The sequence below is a fragment of the Cylas formicarius genome, unplaced genomic scaffold, assembly GCF_029955315.1.
Source record: "Cylas formicarius isolate icCylForm1 unplaced genomic scaffold, icCylForm1.1 PGA_scaffold_6__28_contigs__length_40554024, whole genome shotgun sequence".
Taxonomy (NCBI): domain Eukaryota; kingdom Metazoa; phylum Arthropoda; class Insecta; order Coleoptera; family Brentidae; genus Cylas; species Cylas formicarius.
In genome coordinates, this window is record NW_026844347.1 from 16,363,030 (window position 1) to 16,388,349 (window position 25,320).

At 35.0% G+C, this 25,320-nt stretch overlaps 1 protein-coding gene across 5 annotated transcripts in view; it reads right to left on the minus strand.

Moving 5' to 3' along the window:
* LOC132702989 (peroxisomal acyl-coenzyme A oxidase 3-like) overlaps positions 1-24,913 on the minus strand; it is a 113,604-nt gene extending 88,691 nt beyond the window's left edge. The window contains exons 1-2 of one of the 5 annotated variants that reach the window (XM_060671960.1): positions 24,882-24,896; positions 14,266-14,467 (exon numbers count right to left, since the gene is read on the minus strand). The gene's annotated coding sequence lies outside the window, so the exon portion shown is untranslated. Of the gene's footprint in view, positions 1-8,556; positions 8,817-14,265; positions 14,468-18,510; positions 18,565-24,881 lie in introns of those variants that run through there. The other 4 variants (XM_060671963.1, XM_060671964.1, XM_060671965.1 and 1 more) reach the window with 4 other exon arrangements.
* Positions 24,914-25,320: the final 407 nt, after the last annotated feature.

The following is a 25,320-nucleotide window of genomic DNA, read 5'->3' on the forward strand; positions in this document are numbered from 1 at the left end:
GTGCATATAGATGATACCCAAAGAATTGAAATTTCAATTTGTATTGGACGTGGAGATAAAACGAGAAGTCAAGACGTTTGTAATTTGTTTAACGCATATTATCTAGACAGTCTCATTACAACATCTGCATTTTATTTGAAGTTCAAGATAATCTCTATCGTCCATCCAATCACTGCATATTTTTTCGCTTGTCAAGTGTCAATGAATGGAATGAATGAATAAAATCGTTAGCACAACAACCCTCGGAGTAAAAAATAAAATTTATTTTTGTTAAAACATTAATGTTTTATCTAAATACGTCAACTGGTCTTTTACCTTAGTTTGAGCAGCACGAATTCATCCACTAAGTAACGTGTGACGTGACAGGTAGAACTGGCAACCGTCAAAATATTATCAGTGAATAAATTCTACCGAAAAAATCTGAGACCTGAGGAAAACTAATTTTTGATAACACATGTAAACGACTGTATCGTTTACTGTTTCAATTAGTTTCAAACGTTAGGTTAATTGAGTTTTTGTTCAAATACATGTGATAAGACGTGTAATGAATTACCTCAAATTTTTATTATGGATTCTAAAAATAAGTTCAGTATCCCAAATTGCTGATTTTTAAGCTTCTATACAATTTATTTTTCATTTGACGCCCTACTAATTCGACAACATTAAAACCATACCCCCGGATTTTGCTTAGTTAGTGAATGTGAATGTGACCCAGTTCTAAATTCGAAACTAAATTAAACGACTGCTACAATAATAACAATATAATATTTCTTCATACTTCAAAGAAAAGATTACAGATAAGTAAATGAAGAAAAGGTATTCAACTAAGTTACTCTAATACAATGCCACCAGTGTTAAACATAATTAGGAAAAGGAAAATTCGTACAAGCTATAAATATTACCTAAAAACTATTATTTCTTTAACCAACAAGACAAAATAAAATAAAATATTGCAGGCAGTTAATGTAAGGAGAAATATAACTTAAAGAAAAAGAAAACCACGTGTAGAAACTTCTATGTTCTGCATTATATACGATTTCAATGTATATTGAAATGATGAGCAGGCAGTTAGTTTAAGGTGCCGAGGAGGATTGTTGTAATTTTTAATAGCAGTGTAAGTGAAAGTCTGCTGGAAAAGAGCCGTGCTGTGACTGGGAACAGTAAACGTCTATTCCTCGTGTACAATCTACCATTTAAATAGTTCGTCTCCTTAAGAGTAACCGTTTTGTGAAGTATAAGTAAAAGTTGTGACTGAAAACGCTCTTCCAAATTATACGAAAATCTTAAGCAGGAATTTTGAACTCATTTTATCCCTCTGCCTAAGAGCAGGCCAATACACAATGGGAGTATAGGATGAGTTAGATAAATGAGTCGGTCAGTTTCAGTTTAACGGGAGTGGTCAATATGTCTCTGTGGCAATAAAGTCTTCGAAGTTTTACAAAGGGTTTTTGAGTTAATGAAGAAACATGGGTATCAAATTGTAAGTTGGTATTCACAAATCAAGCAAGGTTTTTGTAGCATTCTGTCGAGTTCAGAAAAACGTTGTTTAAAGTTTTATTTGGTAGGAGGTCATTAGCTAGAATACGTAGTCTATCTTTGCCGAAAACATTAAATTGAGTTTTCTTTTCATTAATTAAGAGCCCGTGATTCTGTGATACGAGACTCAGAGCTTCTAAATCTCGATTGATTTTATTAAAAGACGTTGTAGCTTTCAGATATTTGAAGGACAGGTAGGGTTGAGTATCATCCGCATATTGGTGAGAAGAGCAATACTTAATTCGTTTACTGAAATCTGAGGTATAGATAGAGAATATTAGGGGACTATCTTGAGCGACTCCTTTGTTGACATCTATACAGGATAAGTAGGTGTTGTTACAATATACTCTTTGATATCTTCTTTTAAAGTAATTTTGAAAAAAAACATATGGCGTTATCACTAAAGCCGAAGTCGTTGAGTTTAACAAACACCAATTCGTCGTTTAGGGGGTCAAAAGCTTTACTGTAATCCAACAGTACCAACCAGTTATTATCTTTCCTATCGGTGACCCGGAATATATCATCACTAATGGCTAAAAGTGCGGTACGATACGTAGGGTACGAAGCACGATTGAGTAGAAGGTAAAATGTGTTTCTGTTAATAAAATCTCTGAGCTTCTCGTCAACAATTTTTTCAAGTATCTTTGACAGTGGCCGAAAATTTGACACTTCTTGACTTCTTTAGGGTTCGAAATTTTAGGTAAGGGAATTAGGTCGGCTTTCTTTCAACACTCAGGAAACACATTAACAATCTTAACAGCGACTCAAGTCGTTACCTTTCACCAATATGGGAATCAGTCATCCGATACAATACTCGTATATAAGCAGGTACAGAGTGGTATGCGAGCCACTTTTAATTGAGTTCTGAAGAAGCTAACGGGATTATTGGCGAAACGTCAGCAAGTATGATTTACAACCGACGTAGGAAGAATTTAGAAGATTTCAACAATCTTTTCAAGCTCTGCACAGTAATAGGTAATACTCTAGCTGGGATGTGGATTTGTACTGTTTCTTAAAAAAGTAAGTACAATTCTAAAGAAACACTCTTGATAATAATATTTTGGGTACCAAACTGAAATTCCTTGGATCCGATTGTTCCGCAGTATTCTTTAGAGAAAATGTATTACATGGTAGAAATCAAATAGTATTTTATTCGAAACACATTCGAGGGATTCATCAGGTTAGTGCTTTATGACCATTATTTATCTCGCTTTACACCTCTGCCTTAGGTCATTATCTTATTTATCCCAGTTTGCAACAATTTCCAGATGACTATATCACACTTTTGATCCCAAAGGTATCAATAAAAATAAATCATGATCTAAAGATTGTAATTGACGTCTATCTTACCTATATACAAACTTCACCTTGCTTTCTGATAGTAACGTTGCTGTTTTAAATAATGCAAATGCCTATGTCAAATGCAAGGAACGAAATGCGGTAAAACCTAGGATAAACGCGATAAGCCTAGTATTTGCCAAAAGCAACTGGCAAAAGCCTGAAAACTACTTATTTTGCTTCCATTTCGGACTTTTACAGAACACAACCAGTAAATCACCACACCGCATTGGTAAAAGTACGAAGTATTTTTGTTATAACAATATCGACAAATCAGGGCTGTCGCTATACAAAGACGTCTCTAATTTTGTTTATCGAATCCTAACCTAGAATGTGATTACTTCAATACGACCAATGAAACTGGATATTAAATCTTATTCGATAAAAATCTTGCATGTAAGCGAGAATCCATAGAAACATTAGGTTTCGATTACATTGAAGTCAAGACTGATGGAAGGGTAACTCATAACCTGAATTTCTTTTCGAAAACCAATTTTTTAATGCCAAAAGTTAAATTTTTTTTCTACTCCCGTCTGTAAAATACCTAATTACTCACCGATCTAGCGTGCGGGAAGCGTCACTTTACCAAGTCACTTTCGTTTCCCATGAATCCGAGCCACTTCGAACATTTCCGGTATTTTACCGCACGGGTTTGGGAGCAATCCACGGTTTCCGGAGATTTTGCCGCACATCTTGAATTTTTACGTTTGTCAATTCTGACGGTCATGTCAGTGAATGTATTCGTGTACCCAAAAACTAATGGTTGTAGAAAAAGTATAGTATGCAACACGTTCGGTAATAGTATATAAGGCAACAAGTGCGGTAATAGTATTTTATGCAACAAGTGCGGTAAACAGCATTTGACTCACGAGTTTATTTGACACGAGCGGAGAGAGTGTTTAATAAACGAGTGAGTTAAAAAGTTTACCGAACGTGTTGCATACTATACTGTTTCTACGACCGTTGCTTTTTGGGTACATTTTCGCAAAACACGAATACATTCACTGACATGATTGTCAGAATTGACAAACGTCAAAATTCAAAGCGTGGGAAATATCTCCGAAAATATCCGATTGCTCCCAAATCCGTGCGGTAAAATCCCGGAAATGCCCGAAGTGGTTCGGATCCAAATGGGAAACGAAACTGACGTGGTAAAGCGACGCTTCCCGCACGCTGGATCGGTGCGTAATTAGGTATTTTACAGACGGGAGTAGAAAAACGGCATTTGACTCAGGAGTTTATTTGACACCAGCGGACCAAGTGTTTAAGAAATGAGTCACTTCAAAAGTTTAGCGGACATGTTGCATACTATACTTTTTTTACAACAACTAATAAAGGTTGTGAGTGGCTGCGAAATAAAATTCCACTTTCCTTTTGTTTTATTTGAGCGTAAGAAATAATAATAAAAACACCAATTTCCAAGTCTTCATTTATCATAAAATTTTTTCTTCTGCTTTTTGCAAAAACGGTTTCATTATTTCTAAAGTTTCGATAAAGTTGCAAAAAAATGTTCAAAGAAGGCTGTGCAAAATAATGATATATATGGTGAATAGAAAACTAGTTGTCAGAAATTAGTTTTAATGTGTTATTTATTAATTATTATTAGCGCGTTCCACCACATGAACAATTTTTTCTGCGCCTTTGTTGAATCTTTTGAAATAATGATACTATTTTTGCAGAAAGAAGAAGACGAACAAAATCTTATTATAAGTGAAGACGTGGAAATTGGTGTTCTTGGACATTTTGAAGCATATCGTGACAATTGCATTCGACACTTAGTCCAAAGGCTCTAACCCATCTTTTAATACGATGCAAAGGATAAAAAAAAACACAAATTTTGCCGTAATAAATTAAGACAATCTCAGGTGCTTTTGACAGGGGATGCATAGAGAAGACTTTTTTGTCATTGGTTGTTAACTTAAGCCGCCAAAACATCAATTACTTTCAGTATATTTTGTGGACTGACGAACCAAGTTTTTCAAATTCAGAAATTTATAATCCAAAAAATTATCCTTATTGGTCAAGAGAAAATTTATTGCTTGTACAGCTTTAAGTTTGGCGGGGTATATTTGGTTATCACGCTGACCAATAAGCGATACATTGCAATTATTACTGAAATTTTAGAAGGATCTCTAGATGAGCTTGACGTCATAAGTAGACAGAATCTCCATTTCCAATAAGATGGCGCACCAGCTCATACCTTCCGAGGCACATATCAATTTTTGACAACCATTTTCAACAATAAATGGATTGCTCCAAATGGACTTATTATTTGCACTCCTAGGTCACCCAATATAACCCCATTTCATTCCTACTTGTGGGCTTATTTAAAGGACGAAATGTATAAGGAAAGGTACCAACATCTTGACATTTTAAACGCTGCAATAAGAAAAAAAATAAACCAGATATATGGTAAAATAATACTAAATTTAATGAGAAAAACGCGCTCAAAAATGTGTTAAAGTGCTGCTTTTAAACACCTCTTAAAATGATTTTAATCATTAAAATCAATTAGGTTTTTATATATCAAATAAAACAATAAATGGAAAATGGAGTTTTATTTCGCCACCACTCTAGGGAAATGTCCTGATAATTCGGTTATTTTCAATATTGCATATAATTTTTTTTGTTCTGTTGGTTATTTACGAATGTTAGAGTAAAAGATATACAAGCGGTTTCATATGAAAATAAATCATTTTCCTCATTTTTTCCTAAAGACTATATTCAATTGTTTTTCTGTTTTCATCATTGTAATCAATGGAAAAATTGTTACTAGTTTGCTAATTTAACCCATTTTGTATCTGTACACATAACAAAGCTACCAATAATTAACTTAATTTAGACAACCTGTTTTATAATTAAATGTGAACGGGGGCGATTTTTGGGGCCATTTTAAAAAGAAAACTTCATATGAACATATGTCCTAAACGTCTTAAATTTTGAGATACAGTGCGGCAAATTGTTCAAAAATAACAATAAAATAACCCATACGGAATTTAATATGTCTATTTCGCCAGACACTGACTTCTTTAATACGATGTACGCTTAAAAAAATAAAAACCTTTTGTATGCACAACAAATCGTTAATATCACTGCATTAGTTTTTATTTTTAAGTGAAAACCGTGCGACGGACTAAAAAAAAATATGAGATCCAATCTGCTCATAAATGAATGCAAATGTCATTTTTTTAAAGGAAATTATCTAAAACAAAATATCTAGTTTTTAGTTACCAACTAGCGTTGTTTAGAAGAATTAGAAGACTGTCCTTTTTACTTTTACAGTTTTAATGAAATAATATAACATCTCAAGAACAAGATAAATAAGAAACGATTCTAATTAAAAAAAACACACACTACGTCCTATTAATAATTTTTAACAAAATTTTCTGTCAATAAATTAATAACATTTTTGAAAAAAAATAGTGATAGGTGTCCTCTACCTTGAAAGATAGACGCTTCGGCTCTTATCATCATATTGCCTCGCACTCATTGAAATATACCTCCAGCTCTTTATGATCCTTCAGTTCTTCTTCTTCTCTTAACTGGGGTGAGATAAACCAGACTTTTAAAATGGCCCCCTAAGAAAAAGTCCAAAATATTTAAATCTGGGGACCTATGAGGACATGATTGAGATCCGCTGCCACCTAACCATCGGTAATTAAATGTGTGATTTAAATATTCTCTTATTGCAACATTAAAGTGAGTAGGCGAGGCGTCATGCATGAACCATATTAAACACCACTCTTGCTAATTAAATAGGGTACGTCTTCTAGCAATATTAGCAAATCATCTTCTAAAAACCGGCGATAATTATAGTCTTTTAGCCTTTCTGGCAGGAAAAAGGGTCCAAATAAGTAATTACCATCAACTCCAATCCAAACATTTACAGACAATTCTTGATGTTTAAATTCTACAACTGATAGGGATTTTCATCGGCCCAAATATGATTATTGTGGAAATTTCTTATTGCATTTCTGGAAAAGTTAGCTTGATCTGTAAATAGTATTTCTTGGTTAAACAAGGGATAATGCGCAATTTTCTTTAAACTCTATTGACAAACATTAAGACGCAAGGGAAAATCTCTGGCAAGTAACGCTAACAACAAGCTAAATAATAAACGATTCTAATTTAAAAAAACACACTACCCAGTATTAATAATTATGAACAAAATTGACTGTTAATAAATTAATAACAACCTTTTGGAAAAAAAGTACAATACAGAAACTTTATAAGTTGTTAAATACATGCTTCAGCTCTTTTCCTCATATTGCTGAGCACTCTTTGTAGTATACCTCCAGTGTTTCTTATTAAATTGCAGAAATATCTTATACAATCCTTCAGCTCTTTTACAACGTTAACTGGGGTGCCCCATAAGAAAAAGTTCAAAATATTGAAATTTGGGGACCTATGCGGCCATGGTTGAGATCCGCCGCGATCTACCCATCGGTTATGAAATGTGTGATTCCAATATTCTCTTACTGCAATACAGAAGTGAGCTGTTTCTAATTAAATATGGTATTTCTTCTAGCAATATTGACAAATTCTCATGTAAAATCCGACGATAATTATGGCCATTCAACCTTTCTTGCAGAAAAGGGGTCGGTCCAATTAAGTAATTACCAACAATTCCAGTCCAAACATTTAGCGAAACTGTCACTCCATGGGAGTTTTCATCAGCCCAAATATGGTTATTGTGGAAATTTCTGGTTGCACATCTGGAAAATTTAGCTTCATCGGTAAATAGTATTTCTTGGTCAAACAGGGGACAATGCGCAATTTTGTCCAAAAATCATGGACAAAACTTAACACACAAGGGAAAATCTCTCGGAAGTAATGCTTGGACTCGTTGGATGTGAAATGGGTTCAATAGAAAATCGTGCAAAAATTTCCGAACCAAGACTTGTGATATATTCTGATTATTTCCAATTTTTATAAGATTAAGTTTAGGATTTTCATCAATAGAATTTGAAACCGCTTTTTCAATTTTCTTGACAACAGAATTAATAATTCTTACAGACACAGCCTACAGCAATGATAAGAAATAATTAGATAGATTTCAAAAATACACCTCAGAGTTTACTTCGTATTCGTATTTCGATTTATTTGAAGTATTTTTTATTTTTTTAAACGAAAACCGTCCATCGAATTGAAAAAATCAAGAAATTAAATTTCTTTTGAAATAATTGGAGTTTGTAAGAACAATTTTTATTTTAAGAGAAATCAGTGGCGTTCCATCAATGTCTGCCAAAACAGACATGTGAAATTCCGTACGCCCGCCGGTGTATTTAAAAAAAAATGTGGTGCACTAAATAATGCCTCTTGATTGCAGATATTAAAAAAAAAATTTTTTTGAAAATTTACCACGTGTACCTCAAAAGTTAAGACGTTTAGCACATATGTTCACATATAGTTTGCTTTTTAAAATGGACCCAAATATCGCAACCTGTATTATAATATTTAAGTAAATCAATAATTTTGTTGTTTGCACTTGTTTCACGCATCATTTCATCAAATGCCGACATCCCGTTTAATGTTTGCTAGGTTTCTCAATTTTTATATATGTTTAGCTCGTAACTACACTTTTATACGTTTCGCGTGTTCCACCCCCCTTTAATATCAACTACCCAACCCGAATCCTTCTGTCTATATTCGACGAAAACGGGCATGACTCACTCCACTCACCCGCTTCTGCTTCAAACGGACCCGCACCGTGACAATTGAGGCGTTCGACTTGTTGCACAGACGAAGGTTAAAATGAAAAACTCACAGGATTTCAAACGAATCGATGATGGCACGGACGGCGGCGACCGACAACCAGACCACAAAGACAAGCGGGAACGAACTAACCGGTGACGTCGACGACGGAAAAAACTGCCGGCTTTGCCACGGCTTACCCGTGCGATTTAGGTGCCGCAGAGCTTGCCTCCTCTAGCTAGGTTAGGAATGCGCGACGACGACGAATGTAGGCCTTCTCTGTCGCCCGTTCGTTGTTTGTTTATCCGAAATTTGCACGTGTTCGGGATGTCACATGCGCAACCGAAAGGTAAGGATTAAGCCGGGAACACATTATTGTTACGTAACGCAAGCTCAAGTTTTAGGCTTCTCTCACATTGGAAGCGTAAACATGCGAAACGTATAACTGGCAGAATGATCTAAGCGATTTGTTTTGAATGCTCATAGTATTGTATGACCAAAAATATAGTGCATTTATTGCTTTGACGTTTTAAGTATTAACCGCAGACCTTCGCAGGACCGTGGTAAAACCCATCCCAACAGATGTTTATTCTGTATTTAGTCTTGCCTAAGATGGACCTTAACGAATATTTGTAGAAACTTGACGTTTTTATTTGAAACGTAAATCGACAATTTTATTTTTTTTCTTCGTCTTCTATATTAGATACTTCTGCCTCTTCTACTTCAATATAATTTTTATCACAAGTTGTCGTTCCATCTTTTTCGTGGGCGTCCTATACTCCTCCGACCGGCAGGCGATTTATCTCTTGCTATCCTCATTGTCCGTTGTCCAGACACTATCTATATTTTGATTCCATTTTTGCTTTCCATTTCTTGTTCAAGGTGTTAATGTTTCCAATTCCACATACGCTTCTTACGTTTTCATTTGTTTCTCTATCCCAGAGTGTTTTTCCTGCTATTTTCTTTAATGTTTTAGTTTCATTTGTTTCCATTCATTTCTGCGTCTTATAATCTTGTTTCAGCGGAATGTCGTAACTGGTCGGACTTCAGACTTATATATGAGGGATTTTGCTGTTCTTAAGTATTTATTCTTCGTTTAGGCATCATACTATTGGCTTTTGCATTTTGTATGATATTTTCGAATAACATTTAACATTGGCTGAAATGTATCATTCTTAAGAGTTTAGTCTAAATTGCAATACGTTCATATATATTACGGAGGTTTTTGAATGCGATGCTTCCAGTAATTACGTATTTATATACCTGATTCTCCAGCTTTTACTCTGCGAGTCTGTTTTTACTGGATAGTTCAAAGGTGACGCGTAAGTACCTGTACTCTATTTATCTTACGGGTATGTTTGAAAATAATCATTTTTGTCGTGTGTGCCTGTCGATTTTTTTGTCTTCTACATAGTTCTTTGATTTGTAAACAACAATGGTCTTTTTTAAGACTATAGATTATATTCGCACAACAATATGGACGTGAAATCTTGAGATTACCCCCGTATCATTATATATTTAATCCGATTGAGATGAGTTGGTCTGAGTTGAAAGCGCATATAAGAAGAACTAACACTGTTGATCATTGAACTAGGTGACGACAGTGACGATTTTTTAAGTAAGTGGTACTTTATTATTATTATTACATTTAATGTTTTGTATCTTAATAATGATACTATGTACTTGTACTAATTTTTTAAAGTACATGTTGCAAGATTTTCTCGGCGAAAAAGATACAAAACATACTTATCTCCCGCTTGTGTGTAGGTAGATAAATTCCTAGTACGGTCCTGGAATGAGTACGGGTAAGGGTCTGCTCGGCAGGGTGTTCTATAAGGGGCTGCGGTTTTGGAGTAATTAACAGCAGGCAAAGTTGATGACAAGGACGGTTGTAAAAACACAATATTTCTGGTCATGGTATAGATGCAAATTGGTTTGTGCGTATACGCGCTGACATTTGCGACTTGCCAACAGATCTCGTTTAGTTGGGATATATGCGATAATTGATAGTTTTCTCTGCGCGATCTGTCTTGAAAAAAAAGGGCATTGAAAACCTAATTGATTTAGTGCCAGAGCGGAAATATTTATGGGATTAGCGTAAACAAAATTATCACCACCATACGCTTCCGAAATAATTAATTTACCAGGTACGTACTTTGTTAACTTGTATCTATTTAAACGTTGGATATTCATTTGAACAAGTAATAATACTGGTCAACGCGATTTTTGGGTCCGAATCTTACATGTTAAAATTCAGTTTCTCTTTCACTAAAAACACGTTAAAAAATTTTTTTAATTGAAGTTTGCTTTTCTAGAAGTTAGAGCAATTTTTCATTTTTTCTTTACTTTAAGTTATGGCGAGAAGCATTTTTTAAATATCAGTGTACCTTTTATTCAAAATTTATAATAAACAATATCATATAAATGTAAAATAACAAGAAATAAGTGTCTAACAATAAATATTAATATAAATAAATATATTTTGAGGTTCCGACTTTAAGTTATATTTTCCAATATGAAATTCGACTCGATCCAAGGCCATACACAAGGATGACAGGAGTATTCAGTATATTCACCCTGCATTCAAATGAGAAAACACATCATTTTAAAATCGCCGATCACTGGTCACTCTTATTCTGTGTATTGCAATTTTTCTAGTATTATTTTCACGCTGTCATACCTTTCTTACAACAACGCAGAATGTGGTAGAGGAAGACTAGGCAGTCCATTTCCGTTGTGAAGCAGAACTGCTTTTGAACTTTTTGAAGAGTTATCAATAAAAAGCCGCCAGTCAAAAGGGTATCCTAATTGTCTCAAACATTTGAGTCACATTGTTGCAGTAACAAATGCCGGCTACTTTTGTGAAAAAACAGGAGAAACTTTAATGGAGTTCTCTTTTATCAGTCATTTTTACGTCATTTCTGTTTTACTCTTTGATAGGTTCGAGTCTCATACTAAATCATTCAATTCAATTCAATTCAATTCATTTGGACTGATAAAATGTATTCCAAAACTTTGGGACCATCAGTGTTGGTTAGTGGTGTACCGGATTTTGTTGAATTATGATACTCAGAGCTATCTGAACGTTATGGCACAGCAAAATTTTCATAATGTGGTGTCGGAACTGAGGTTGAAGAAAGATTAGAATAAAAAAAATTATGACCATTTTCACCAGATCGACGCTTACTTGGATTAACCAAATAACAGTCATGGACATGATCACTAGGTTCCTTTCAAAGCACTTTCACCGCAACCTTCATACGTCGGTTTTCTCCTTTATACCAAGCTAGAAATAACATAATTAGGACTATTGTGATTTCAATTTGGTAGATATTTTTAAATTGTTAAATTTCAGTTTATTACATTCTAAAGTATTTTTACAATTAATGCAGGCAAAGTGTGGTACCCACTTTCAAATTTGACAAAGCAATTTTTTTACTTCTAACTTTAACGAATTCACCACAAATAATACAAAGTGAATCAAAATCATATTTACACTGTCTTGATGCGATTTTGTAACTGAGTAATACACAAATACAGTTGTTACAGCTGAGATAGACCGGTTACTACTAACCTTGTTATAACTTACAAATTATAACACAGTTTATTTTCAGGTCAATCAAAGTGCCTGCCATCTTTGGCTTGTAAAATTAACTAAAGTATACTAATCGACGTCAATCAGACAAAGGAAAACTTTATGAACTAAAAATGGAAATTTGAATATTTTTCGATGTCTAAAATCAGAATTTACGCATGAAAACAGAAACAAAAAAAAACTTTTTTTGTTGACAGGTGTATTTAGAAATAACTTCTAGCATCTAGGTGTTCGCACAATTTTATCGCAGTAACCGTAAGAATTCAACACATATGCACGCAAGATCACAAATTCCGACGGTAATATTCGCTCGTATCGGCATCCACGGTAAGAGAAGCATTAGAAGTTAGGCCGGGACTATACAATGTGTTTTTGTGGGAACGCTTGGCGGGAAAGCAGTCTGGAGGCTATACATACTTGATACCACGGGAACTACGTGATGCGTGTTCGGTTGTAGACTCGTGTGTTCCAGGGCGATAAGCACAAGCGGAATTCGCTACTTGTATCAACGCCGTCCCAATAAAATAAATACATACAAAACAACGGGCCGTTTATTATAGAAGTTGCAACACCCAATTTTACATGACGCTCGCGCGGCAACTACCGCAACCTCATATAGACAGGGTATCCCATTTTGAACACTTTTACGGGGTGTATCTCAAATATTTTTATGCGGGTGTACGCGACACCGCGCTACTTTTTTGTGAAGCTAAAGATGTCGTGAACAAGATTATCATACTCCTTTTGGTTTTTGAGATGCAGGGTGAAATCCAAAACTACCTATATCTCCGTTGTCTTATGACTTATTGAAAAGTTTAAAAAACGTTCATATAAGATTTTTTGCATAGAATCTAGGGGCTTAGTTTGCTTTTTACTTGCTGTAACTTTCTTTTTATTTATGAAGCCAACATATATTTTTTAAATAGAAAACCCGATATATTTTTTACGTTAATTGTAAACCATTTACGCTTTTCAAATATATATATGAGTATTCATTTTTTAATTTATTTGTAGCCGTAGGCTTTAGAGAACCAATTAAATCAACTAAAAATAATATACATCGAAGCAGTTATTACTATACAAAAGACTCTTGATTTAATTTCGACAAACCAGGATGGAAATATATTTTTTTAAAATAAGATCTTGTTAATTTGATAAATATTATATTATTATAATATTAAGTAGATAGTCGGCTATATTTAAAAAAAAAATGAGCTTAATTACCCAAAGAACTTTATACTAGTACATATTTCTGAAAAGCTAAAATAATTCCCAGTTAATGCAAAAAATAATATCATTTAAAAAATATATTTGCTTCATAACTAATAAACGGTTAACGGTTAACTGAAAAAATAACTACGCCACTGAATTCTACAGAAAAACTCTTATAAGAATGTTTGTTAAATTCTTCAATAACTTAAAATATAACGGAGATACGAGATACGGAAAAACTAGATATGCAAAAAATCCTACAAGAATGTTTTTTAAACTCTTCAATAACTTAAAAGACGATGGAAATACGAGAATGGTCCCAAAATCAATAATTTTGAATCTGTATCTGAATCTTTGAATCTGTGAATCTCTTGTATCTGAAAAACCAAGAGGGCCATGATTTTGTTGACGCTATCTTTAGTTTTACAAAAAAGAGCACGTGTCGCGTAAACCGCGACTCCCTCTTCTCTCTCTTTAAAAATAACTAAGATACTGAGATACCCTGTACAGTGCTAAAAGGCAAAGACGCAATATGTATTGCATATTGCTCATATAAACAAATGTAGCTACCAATCAACACCTACGTTTTGTATTCCAACATTCCCCCTCAATATTTGCGGTTGTAGCTTTCGGCTACACCATTCTATTCCGGTGCTTTAAAAACTTGTCGAAATTCTTATTGCGGTATTCACCGCCATTACAACTTCGTAATATTTTTATTTTTCTTTCTGTTTGATTTTCAACTCGAACACAAAATTCTTTAAAGTAATCCGGTATTTCATCTTTAATTTTGAGAAAATAACAGCAAAATTTTCTTGTGTTATAAGCCCAGTTTATTCGCAGCCACCACTTATTTTTATTTTTGGGGAACGCTTTCTTCGAATGCTTACCTTTAATGCAACTTTCGAACAAGCTTCATGCTAAAATGGCTGAGATGACCTAGCCTTTTGTGACACAGCATTTGCAAATCTATAACTTCTGCAGCATTTGCATAAATGTCACATTCTGGTATCGTATCATGTCTGTAGAAACCATCCATATTACTTGCCGTTGCTATCAACTCTATTGGTGAATTCTTCGGAGTCGAATATTCTACAATCATGCAAATCAAAAAATACACTAAAACCTTTTGAAATCAGTGTATTAACGCTTCATAAATAAATTCACAGTTTAGGAATATATTTTACATCTGAACTGTATCTTTCATTGCCATTTTCCTGTAACTTGACAACTGCATCTCCCGTTCCTGCGACAGACGACCTAACATTGTCAGCAAATACAATTTATTCTCCTTTATTTTTATCAGACAGCACAGGTAGCAATGCAGCATATGAGAAGTAGCTCCACTATCAATATACCATATATTTAGTAAAATATGTTTTCCGCGTACGTTAAAAGCCGCAAACAAAGCTTTGTTGTTATTCGGATCTTTATTTTTCGCATGAGAAAAGTTATTTTGATGGTTATATTTTGTCTGAATACACTGATTTTTATAGTGCTCCTTAGAGCAACACCTCCAGCACCAAGCTTAATGTTTTTGATGTCAGTGCTGGGTCCCATTTGAACATTTACCATTCTGCCATTGTTTATCTTGCAGTAACTTGGTTTCTACAAACACACCGAAATACTCATCATCAATCATAAAAAAACTGGGCAACGCAATACTTCAAAACCCTGGTCCATAACTTGTTGCAGAGCGATAAGCAATTAAGCACACTACTTAACATGCAAAATATTGTCGTTTTCAAACATGAAAACTGTTTGCGCTCTTGAAGCGGCAGATCTGCTTGAATAGCCAGCGGCTAAACTTTCGTTTAACAGAATTAATTACATAAATAAGGATTGTACTTGGAATTACAAATATTTTTTGCTTGAATGCATCATTTCTATTTTCCGAAATAGAATAGCTAAAATCAATTACATTGAAACTGATGCCTACTCTGAATTCTAAGTATTTTACTGAACATAAAAGCATGAAAAATGGGCGCAATATATTTATTAAGACTGTTAAGCATGGAAAGTCCGGATTTCAATCCAATAGAGCACCTGTATTATATATTAGTCAAAAGAATTCGGCGTCATGAAATAACCAGTAAAAATAAATTATAAGAAGCATTATAAGAAGAATGAAAAAGTATAGCGAAAGTGAAGTGAAGTAAGACTAAACAATACAAGACTTCAAAAATCACAGTTAAAACAGAATGAGAATTAGTTTGGGTGGCACAGCCACCTCTACTAATTTCAGCGTCGCGTTTGTCAAATCCGAGCAACTTTTGTGAATTTAAAAGTAATAAATTATTAGTAAACGATATCAGTAAAATGGTTAGTACATAATCGACATTCATTCTGATGCAAAAAAGGCTGTAATAAATAATTGTCCCTCATCAGTGAACGAAAAGTCATAGTCTTAAACGCTTTTAATAAAAGTCGATTTGAAACCGTAAAACGTATTGCTCTAAAATCTCTAAAATCTAATCCCGACATCAAATGAAATGCTACGGTAGTCATGAATACAAATGAATATCAGGAAACTTAAAAGAGATCTATGAAACCCAGCCTTAAATCTATTATTAAGGCCTCTTTTCTATCAGAATCCGTGAACAAGTTTGTCATCCCTCATGACTCTAAAATTACTTGTCTGTACGGACTCCCTAAGATTCACAAACCACTATTACCACTTCGATTTATTCTCAGCAGCTATGGTTTTCCAATATGTTCTGTAGTAAAATATCTATCTTCTATATTATAAGCCCTTACAGGGAAAACTGATGGTTTCGTACTTAATTCCTTTCATTTGATTGAACTATTATAAAGCATTACATTAGACCCACAGGATATTATGGTTAGTGTTGACGTTGAATCCCTCTACTAAAGTCTCTATTCTTGAACCCCTCAACATCATTGCAGATATATTAAAAACTGAGAATCTGGAACCACAACTTCTCATCTTAATTGAAAAATGCTTGCCGGGAATCTATTTTTCTTATAAAGGTCAAATTTTTGAACAAACGTTCTCCATTATCAGCAGTCATCGCCAATATATTTACGCGTTTGAGAAGAAATCCCTCTATGCCTTCCATGGAAAAACAAAATTATGGTCAGAGAGAGAAATTACCGACCCTGTTCCGCGATGTTTGTCATATTTTGACACCATCCTTGGCTTAATGGTTATGAGCCGAGCCGGTACAATTTTGTTAAATCTAAAACATAACCGAGTGGTCCTACCTACATGTGATAAAACGCCAAACCAATGCCAATACCAAACAAAATTATTGGTGGGTTGTCTTTGTTGAGTTTGTTTTGAGTCCTTCACCCTTAATAAACAAAGTCTATTAGAATTTGAAAAGACATCAGTCAACGTTTACTATAATATTCCTAAAACTAGAAAATAAAAAAAAATCGTCATTAATTTATATTTTTAATGTTAAATTTGTCTGCAGATCTTCTAAAAACGTCAGAGGGCATGGAAGCGAAATTAACTTGCATTTTAAGGTCAACCTGATGTACGGTTATTAGTAAATATTTTCGGGATTCAGGTTATGCTACAAAGGTTTTTGTTACGTTGCATATTAACTTAAAAAAAAAATTCTGCGTAACATATTTCAGAAAATAATACTTTTTCTCAGAAAATATACAAAATTGAAATATTTTTATCAAATACGCGATATTTGGCGAAATATTGATTATAGCATTTTTTAAACCAAACACCCAGTATAATTTTGCATTTTCGTATAGCTTTTTAAAAGACGAACGAATTCAATCTATTGACGATTTTTATCCATTTCCGGGCGATATTGACGCAATTAATCGCGTCTCTAATATTTTTTATTAAACTGCTGTATCGATAATCATTTATTTAAAATACTGTAGACATGATAGAATATTTTATTTTTAAAGCAGGAACATGACAAAACTTAAAAAAATAAAAATAATAATTTTCTATTGAATTGTCCACATGTCCACCATTTTGATTAATGCAAGTAGTATGATGATGATAATTTATTGCATTTAATATATAGTTTGTCGCACTTGATTGGTTAAATTGCTTCCTGAATTTTCCTCTTTGTGTACTATCATTTCTTTCAAAGTGCCACACAAAAATAAGTCCAGTGAGTTTAAATTCCTACTCCTTACTGGCCACTATTTTGCACAATCCATTATCTAAAATTTCAATTTAAAAATTCACTGATATTACCACTTTGATGAAAGGGACCACCATATTGTTGCCTAATTAAATTTGGATTTCAGGAATAGTAATACGAATAAGAGGGTCAACATTGTTTCGTAACAAATCTAAAAATTGTCCAAATTTTCTTCATAACATATTGGTAAAATTCTATCTCAATACCACAAATATCACACCACCATTTAACCGATCTTCTACCTTGTTAATTTGTATCAAATCTACAAAGTTTCTTTCAATATAATGATACTGATATTGTAAATATCTGAAAGACAGTAATATTTTATAATATATTTTACGCAGAATTTTTTTTAAAAGTTAATAAGCAACGTAATGAAAACCTTTCCAACACAGTCTGATATTCGTTAATAACGGTGATGTTATAAAATATAATGCGTTTCATTAATAAAAAAATAGCTTTATTTGACCACCTTGTACGTAACTGAGTGAAAATTGAGATAATATAAAAAAAATTATAGATAATTTCACTGGAACAACTTTTGTATTCAAACTTTTTTTATGACACTCTGTACTTTGCATCAAGGCTGGATGTCAGACACTTGGCGACTTTCAGCAAGAATATTAAAGACTCATCAGGACATGACAAGTGAAATTTTTGCAAATCGATTAAAATATTCTCTTCTTTCAAACAGACAGCGTAACGGTTTGTCATAATTCTAGTTATCACATCAATTTAGTTAAAAAACTACCAACGATAATCAGCAAAAACGAGGTATTGCCTTAGTTAGCTTGACCTTTATTTTGAAGATACTTATACTTATACTTTTAAAAAAGATTGATTCACGTCACGTCATCTCATATATATATATATATATATATATATATATATATATATATATATATATATATATATATATATATATATATATATATATATATATATACTAAACACAAAATTGAATCATGGAAGATAAAACGAAATGGTTATTACCCCAGGTGGGTACCGGCAGAGCCGGGGAATCCCACTCCTCTTCGGAGGGCTGTCCAGCGGATTCTGGGGGGGGACAATTTTCCATCACCATTGAGAGGCGCAGAAGAGAAAATTGCTGAGAAGAATACTACCGTCAATACGGAAAGACGCGATACAAACGAATACCTTGACCCCTTCGAAAGATGGAGTTCTTTAGCTAGGACGCCCCCGGGTATAAGAGCTAAGTCAAGTCCGGAACTGAGAATTAATCCTGCTGTTTCACAGTCTGTTCCCCTTTCGCGAGACGCAAAGCGAAAGCGCACTGAAACTCCACCCAAACCTTTACAATAAGCAACAGCTAAAGAAGTTTGTGCGACAAAGATTCTAAAAGCCATACAGGTATTAGGTCTTCAAGAAAACTTTCTGGTTAGAACATCACGAGAAAGCTCAAACACGAAAAAAGAAATAAGGGAGGCAGCAATAAAAATTCAAATTTTAACCGAACAACTGCTTGGACAAGTAGTACAGGAAACGCTGGAGAGCCTTAGGGACAACAAGATAATGGATGCGTCTCCAAGAACAAATAGCACAGAAATAGGCACTCAAACAGAAGAAATTGTAATGCAAGCTGACGGAACACAAACTGAAAATCAGGCCAAAGCTAAATACAAATATGGATGTCCAGAGTATCATTAAAAGTGACTTGGATAACAATGTGCTAAATAATTTAATTGGCAGAGAATGGGAGCACGATGCGTTTACACATACAGTTGTAAAAAACGATACCCTGCATAATGTAATCAATGAAACGGATCTCATACTTTTCATGGACCCAAAGGAGGAAGACAACTCTGCTCTAATTCGAAGATTAATCGAACGGGTGATTCAAATTAAGGACCTGGTTGAAAGAACTAAACCAGAGCCAGAGAACGTTATTTACGTGGAAACCAGCAGCAAATTACTCGATGGCGAAAGTAAGACTGAAGACGGGCAAGAACTGAAAAGGTTCACATTTTTGGTGGGCACTGATTTACAGAAAGAAGAAGAGGAGGCATCTCAAGAGCTATATGGGGCAATTAAAAAGGTTAAAGACACAGCTATTAAGAAAGGAAGAATCAAATTGGCTTGTACTTTCCAGAAAAGGTGGGACTATGAAAGATGCCGAAAGATTGTGGATTGTGCACTAAAAAACAGCGCGGTGACCGTAGAACTAATCTTTCCAGCTGATACAAACACACAAAGGCAATATGCAGGAAAAAATTCGCGACCACAGTAAAAAATTCCACCTGAGGCTGTCGTGGTAGAAAAAAGGGACAGATCCTATGCGGAACTGCTTACAGCTGTGAAGATGGAAGTGAATAAATGACAACTAAGCAACCTAGTTAGCGGAGTAAGAAAGTTTAAAGATGGTAACCTAATATTGGCAATAGAAAGGCAATATGGCACAGCAGCACACATGGCTGAGGCTCTTAAAGGCGTCAATGGTGATGCACTGATAAAAACCATAAACGGAAGTAAATCAAGAGCTATACTGCATATAAAAAACCTCGATGCAATCACTACCACGGACGAAATAGTAAACGAAATTAAAACATTTATGACAAGAAATAATCTTACGGGAGAGGTTTGTAGTTAGCTCTCTTAGACCGTCTTTCAGAGAAACACAAGCTGCGACAGTTTTTGTCTCCAAAGAAATTGCACATAAACTTACGGAGGAGGGGAGAATCAGAATCGGACTGGCCTCACCTCGTGCTTCCAATGTTGGAACGTAGGGCATATGGCTAAAGAATGCCCTGGGCCGAACAGATCTAAGCTGTGCATTAACTGTGGAGAAGAAAACCATCAACGAAAGGACTGTGTGAAGAGCTTGCATTCAGTAATATGCCAGGTGTCCGATCATAAACCGCTCAGCATGAGGTGCCCAGTCTATAGGAGGGCTGTATTACAAAGCGTGTAGTATCCAATCTTGAAAAATAGTAAAAATTCTCCAAGTAAACTTAGGTAGACGATACGCTGCATATGACATGTTACGGCAAGCTATAGGGATGAGGAAAATAGACGTGGCCGTGTAAAGCGAGCCAAATAAAAAAATTGCTACGAGAAACAAATGGCAGACAGATGATAACTTAGACTCGGCGATACAAGTGATAAATAACTCTGGACATTCCCAGTACAGCGGCAAAGGCATCGGCTTTGTCTGGATAAACTACTTGGACATAGTTATATATAGTTGTTATATATCCCCAAATGAGGGCGAAGAAACTTATCTTCGTTTCCTACACCACTTGAAACTAAGTATCCGTAGCCAAAGGAATCAATGTCTTATATGTGGAGACTTTAATGCCAAGTCGGTGATGTGGGGCTCACCCATAAACGACTACAAAGGGGATATCCTCTCGGAATGGTGCTCTGAACTGGACCTGGTCGTGTTAAACAGAGGCACCATGCCAACATTCAAAAGGGGCACCAGCGAGTCCTTTATTGATGTCTCATTCGCAACGAGTAGACTAGAAACCAGACTCTTAAGCTGGGAGGTATCGAACGAAGAAAATCTGTCTGACCATAACTTTATTTTCCTGGACATAAAAGAAGATAGTGTAAACGAGACGAACTCATCTGAACAAAAACCGAAACAACTAGGATGGAGTGTAGATCACACAAAAATTGAGGAACTCCTAATAACTCTGGAGAAAAGATTATTATCTGTAAAAAGTACCAAAGATATGACAGCAAAAGCATGGTCCGAAATTGTCACCGGCGCATGCAACAGTATCTTTATGAAAAAAAAGGACTGAGAGCTAACAAGAAACCTGTCTACTGGTGGACATCACAGATAGCCAAACTTAGAAAGGAATGTCTGCTTAAAAAGCGTACCATGACTCGAAAAAACAAATTGTCACATATTACTGACGAAGAAAAAAAATCGGCAATAGCACAGTATCAAGAAACCCGCGCAAGCCTGAAAAAAGGTATCCGGGAAGCCAAAAAAGAGGGGTGGAAGAGAGTAGTGGATGATGTGGAAAATAACACCTGGGGCATTGTGCTTAAGACCATCTCTCCAGATCACAGAAGAATTTATGTTACAGGAGGCTCGGAAATTATTTCCTTCTCGACCAAAAGTAACCTGGGACCTGATGGTGAATCCAAAAGAAATACCACCATTTTCAATGGAGGAATTAGAAGAGGCAACTAATAGACTTAGGTCGAGAAGGGCGCCTGGCCCGAACTGGATTCCACCAGAAATTATCAAAAATGTTATCAGGAAATTCCCTGTGCAATCTCTTAACCTTATGAACCGCCAGCTCTATAGAGGAGAATTCCCAAAAATTTGGAAAAAGGCAAGGTTAGTTCCTCTAGAAAAGCTTCAGAAACAAATGGAAGTTAAATCGTATCGCCCGATTTGTTTGGTGGACGGTATGGGGAAGGTCCTGGAACACTTGCTAAAGGAAACGTTAAATACAAAAATAACGAGAAAAGTGGGACTGGCCAAGCTACATTTCGGATTTACCAAAGGTGAATCAACAGTCGAGGCTGTGAATATCGTGCTACAGGAAGCAAAAAATGCAAAGGCTTTCGCTTGGAAAAATAGAAAACTATGCCCCCTTGTCACGATCGATGTAACAAACGCATTTAACTCTGCGCCGAGGCCTGGAATTGTGGACACTCTTAAATACCAAAATGTAGCGCCTTACCTGATAAGCATAATAACAAGCTACTTTAAGGATCGGGAGCTCATGGTGGGCAATAGCCATACCATGGAGGTGACCTGTGGGGTCCCACAAGGATCTGTACTGGGGCCGACTCTTTGGAACATTTATTACGACCGAGTACTCAGACTCGAAATGCCGCAACACGTGAAAATAGTTGGATACGCAGACAACCTCGCTATAGTAGCAACTAATAAAAGTCAGGAAAAGGCGGTGACATTGGCTAATATCGCCATTCACCGTGTAATGGATGTTTAAAGAAGATGAATCTAGAACTTGCGCCTGAAAAGACAGAAGCAGTGCTAATGATTGATAGCAAAACTGTGAAAAAAATCACAATTGAGATCATGGATACCCATATTGCCACAAAATCCGACACTAAATACCTAGGCGTGCATATTGATCAAGGAACTACAATGAAACGGCACATCGTCAACGCATGTCAAAAAGCAGAAGCCTCGGCTACTGCCTTAAGTAGATTAATGCCAAGACAACAAGGTCCAACATCTACGAAGAGAAGATTATTGAGTTCAGTGGCTCATTCCATTCTACTTTATACGGCACCTTCTTGGATGGCTATTCGAATATGTAGTGCTTTCAGAAAGGTCTCAACTAGTGCGGTGCTGGTATTGGCAAACATAATCCCAATAGATCTGCAGGTGAAAGAAAGGGAGAAAACGTACGGGAAAGATAGGGCGTTCAAGATAATCGCGAGAGCAACATATCTTGAACATTGGCAAAGACGGTGGTCGGAGTCGACCAGCAGTGGTCAATGGACCCAAAGACTTAACTACTATCTCACCCAGCTCCTCTCAGGACATGGTTGCTACATGGCTTACTTCTATCGCTTTAAGATTAGGGACGCACCAACCTGTCTGTACTGCGGTGATACAGAAGACAGCGCTGAACACACATTCTTTGTTTGTCCGAGGTGGTGTGAAGAGCGGAGAAAAGTCGAGAAACAAAGTGGCAACCCAAAAGGAGATAGAGGAACATCAAAGAAAAAGATGAACTGGTTCAAGCAGCATGATGAAGTAGGGTGGTTCCATCATGTTGTTTCTTTGATTAAACGGGGAGGGGTTTTTAGTCGGTAAGAATCCGACATACCCCACATCACATCAGTGGAAGTCTTATGCAAGATTTTCCCTCCCTGGCTAAAAAAAATATAATATATATATAATTACAATTATAATTTATAATATTAAGTTGATGGGCCTACTGAAAATACTGAAAGTATTTTTCAGACACTTAGGACTTTTGAGAATAATTCGTTTTAACATATCTATATCATCAAATAAATTAAGGAAAAAGTGAAAAAGTATCGCGATCGTTGGAATAAGGGACAGCATGTATAGAATAATAAAAATAAGTAACGTATAGCAAATGAAATTTTGTAAAAAAAAACAAATTGGTTAAAACAAAATTGGAACTAAATATTAGTTATTTCAATTAGGTTGCCATTTCTTTCTATGCACTTTTCAATGCGTCTTTGATTGTTGTTGTGGTGAGCTTCTTTTATTCGAATGCAATAATTTTTTACTTTTAATGACCCTCAAATAAAAAAAATCTAGTGGCGTGATATCTGGGGCTCGCAGTGGCCAGCCGATTTAGAACAGGCAAATTGTGGTTTAAGCAAGCCTTACGCCAGCGGTGTTGTATATAAGGAGCACCATCAAGCTGTAAATACAAATTTTATGGATCACCCATAATAATTCATGAATTTCGCGACTCAGTTATTTTTCTAGATATCGGAGAAAAATTATTTCATTCAAATTTTCATGAAAAAATTTCATTTTCAATTAGAACTTTACAAGAATTATCAAAATCGAACCATAAATAAAAATTTTACAAGTATGTATAATTCTCACATTGTATAGTAGGCCGATGTTGGAAAAAACTTAAGGTAGGATCCGAATTTGTAACAAAATACTTCATTTGGTGCTTGAATAGATCTAGAAAGTTTTTCAAAAACTCTTTTTTTTTATTCATTCTAAAACCTTAATTGATTTCAGCAACATATGTATCTAAATGCATTTTCACTTGAATGGCTAGCCGTGACTTTGTATTACTGCTAGCGTTGGTATGTATGTGGCGTATAATCATCAATAAAGTAAACTCGTTCAAAGTGACACACGGTGTGTGCCCAGCTTTAGCTGCGAGCAAATTTAGCAATTTGAGTCTGGTGTTTTTTTTAAGCTGTATTGGCAAAATATGAGCGCTGTGCGACCGGAAATAGCGACAAGATTAATTCGAGAAGCAATTTTCTACGCTAAAAAACCCGCAGAATTTTATGTTAATTATTTCTGAATAATTCTAGGAGAATCCCGTAAGGTTCATTTAGTAACGTCTTAAAGTCATCTCTATCTTGAGGATTTCTTAAACCATTTTTACTATTTTGTGTTAGTAATTTTATTATGCTGCCAAGAAACCGTTCATAAGGAAATTATTTTTTAAATTAATTTCATTATATATGTCGTAGGCTGCATGCCCGCATTGAAGCACATGGGTGTCATTTTCACCATTTTCTCTAGTTTTAATTTTTTCGAATTACGTTTATTTTGATTGATATTATGTCGCTTTTTATAACAATTTATAAAAAATGGATATTAAGCTATTTGTGGGTAGACTTCGAGCAATTCTTAACTATTTTCTTTAAACGCTCTCTAAAAATTAAAAATTACTTACGGTTCACTTCAAACCAAGGCGATGGATTTACTTGCACTAGACGCGATATACGTATGTAATTGAAGTATGCAATTATGAGTTAATGCGTTATAATTATAACCCTCATAAAAAATAAGAAATTATTGATGATTTTCAATTTTGTGCCAGTTTTTCCAGTCAGTAGTTGCTATACAGTTAGTACCAGAATATTAATGTTACATAAAAAAATCTTTAAAATCCAGTCGAAATCTTAACTCGTTTGTTATTATGAATCCTTAAAAAAAATTAACAATCCGTTTATTAAAAGTTTTTTGAGATTTAATTTAGAAACACTTTTCAATTTTCGGGGTTGGCACTTCTTTTTTAAAACTATTTTCAACGTCCTCTTACCTGCTATTTTGAGATTCTGTGTGCAAGTCCAACCATTTTTATTTCGTAATGTCATATCCCTATGTCTAAC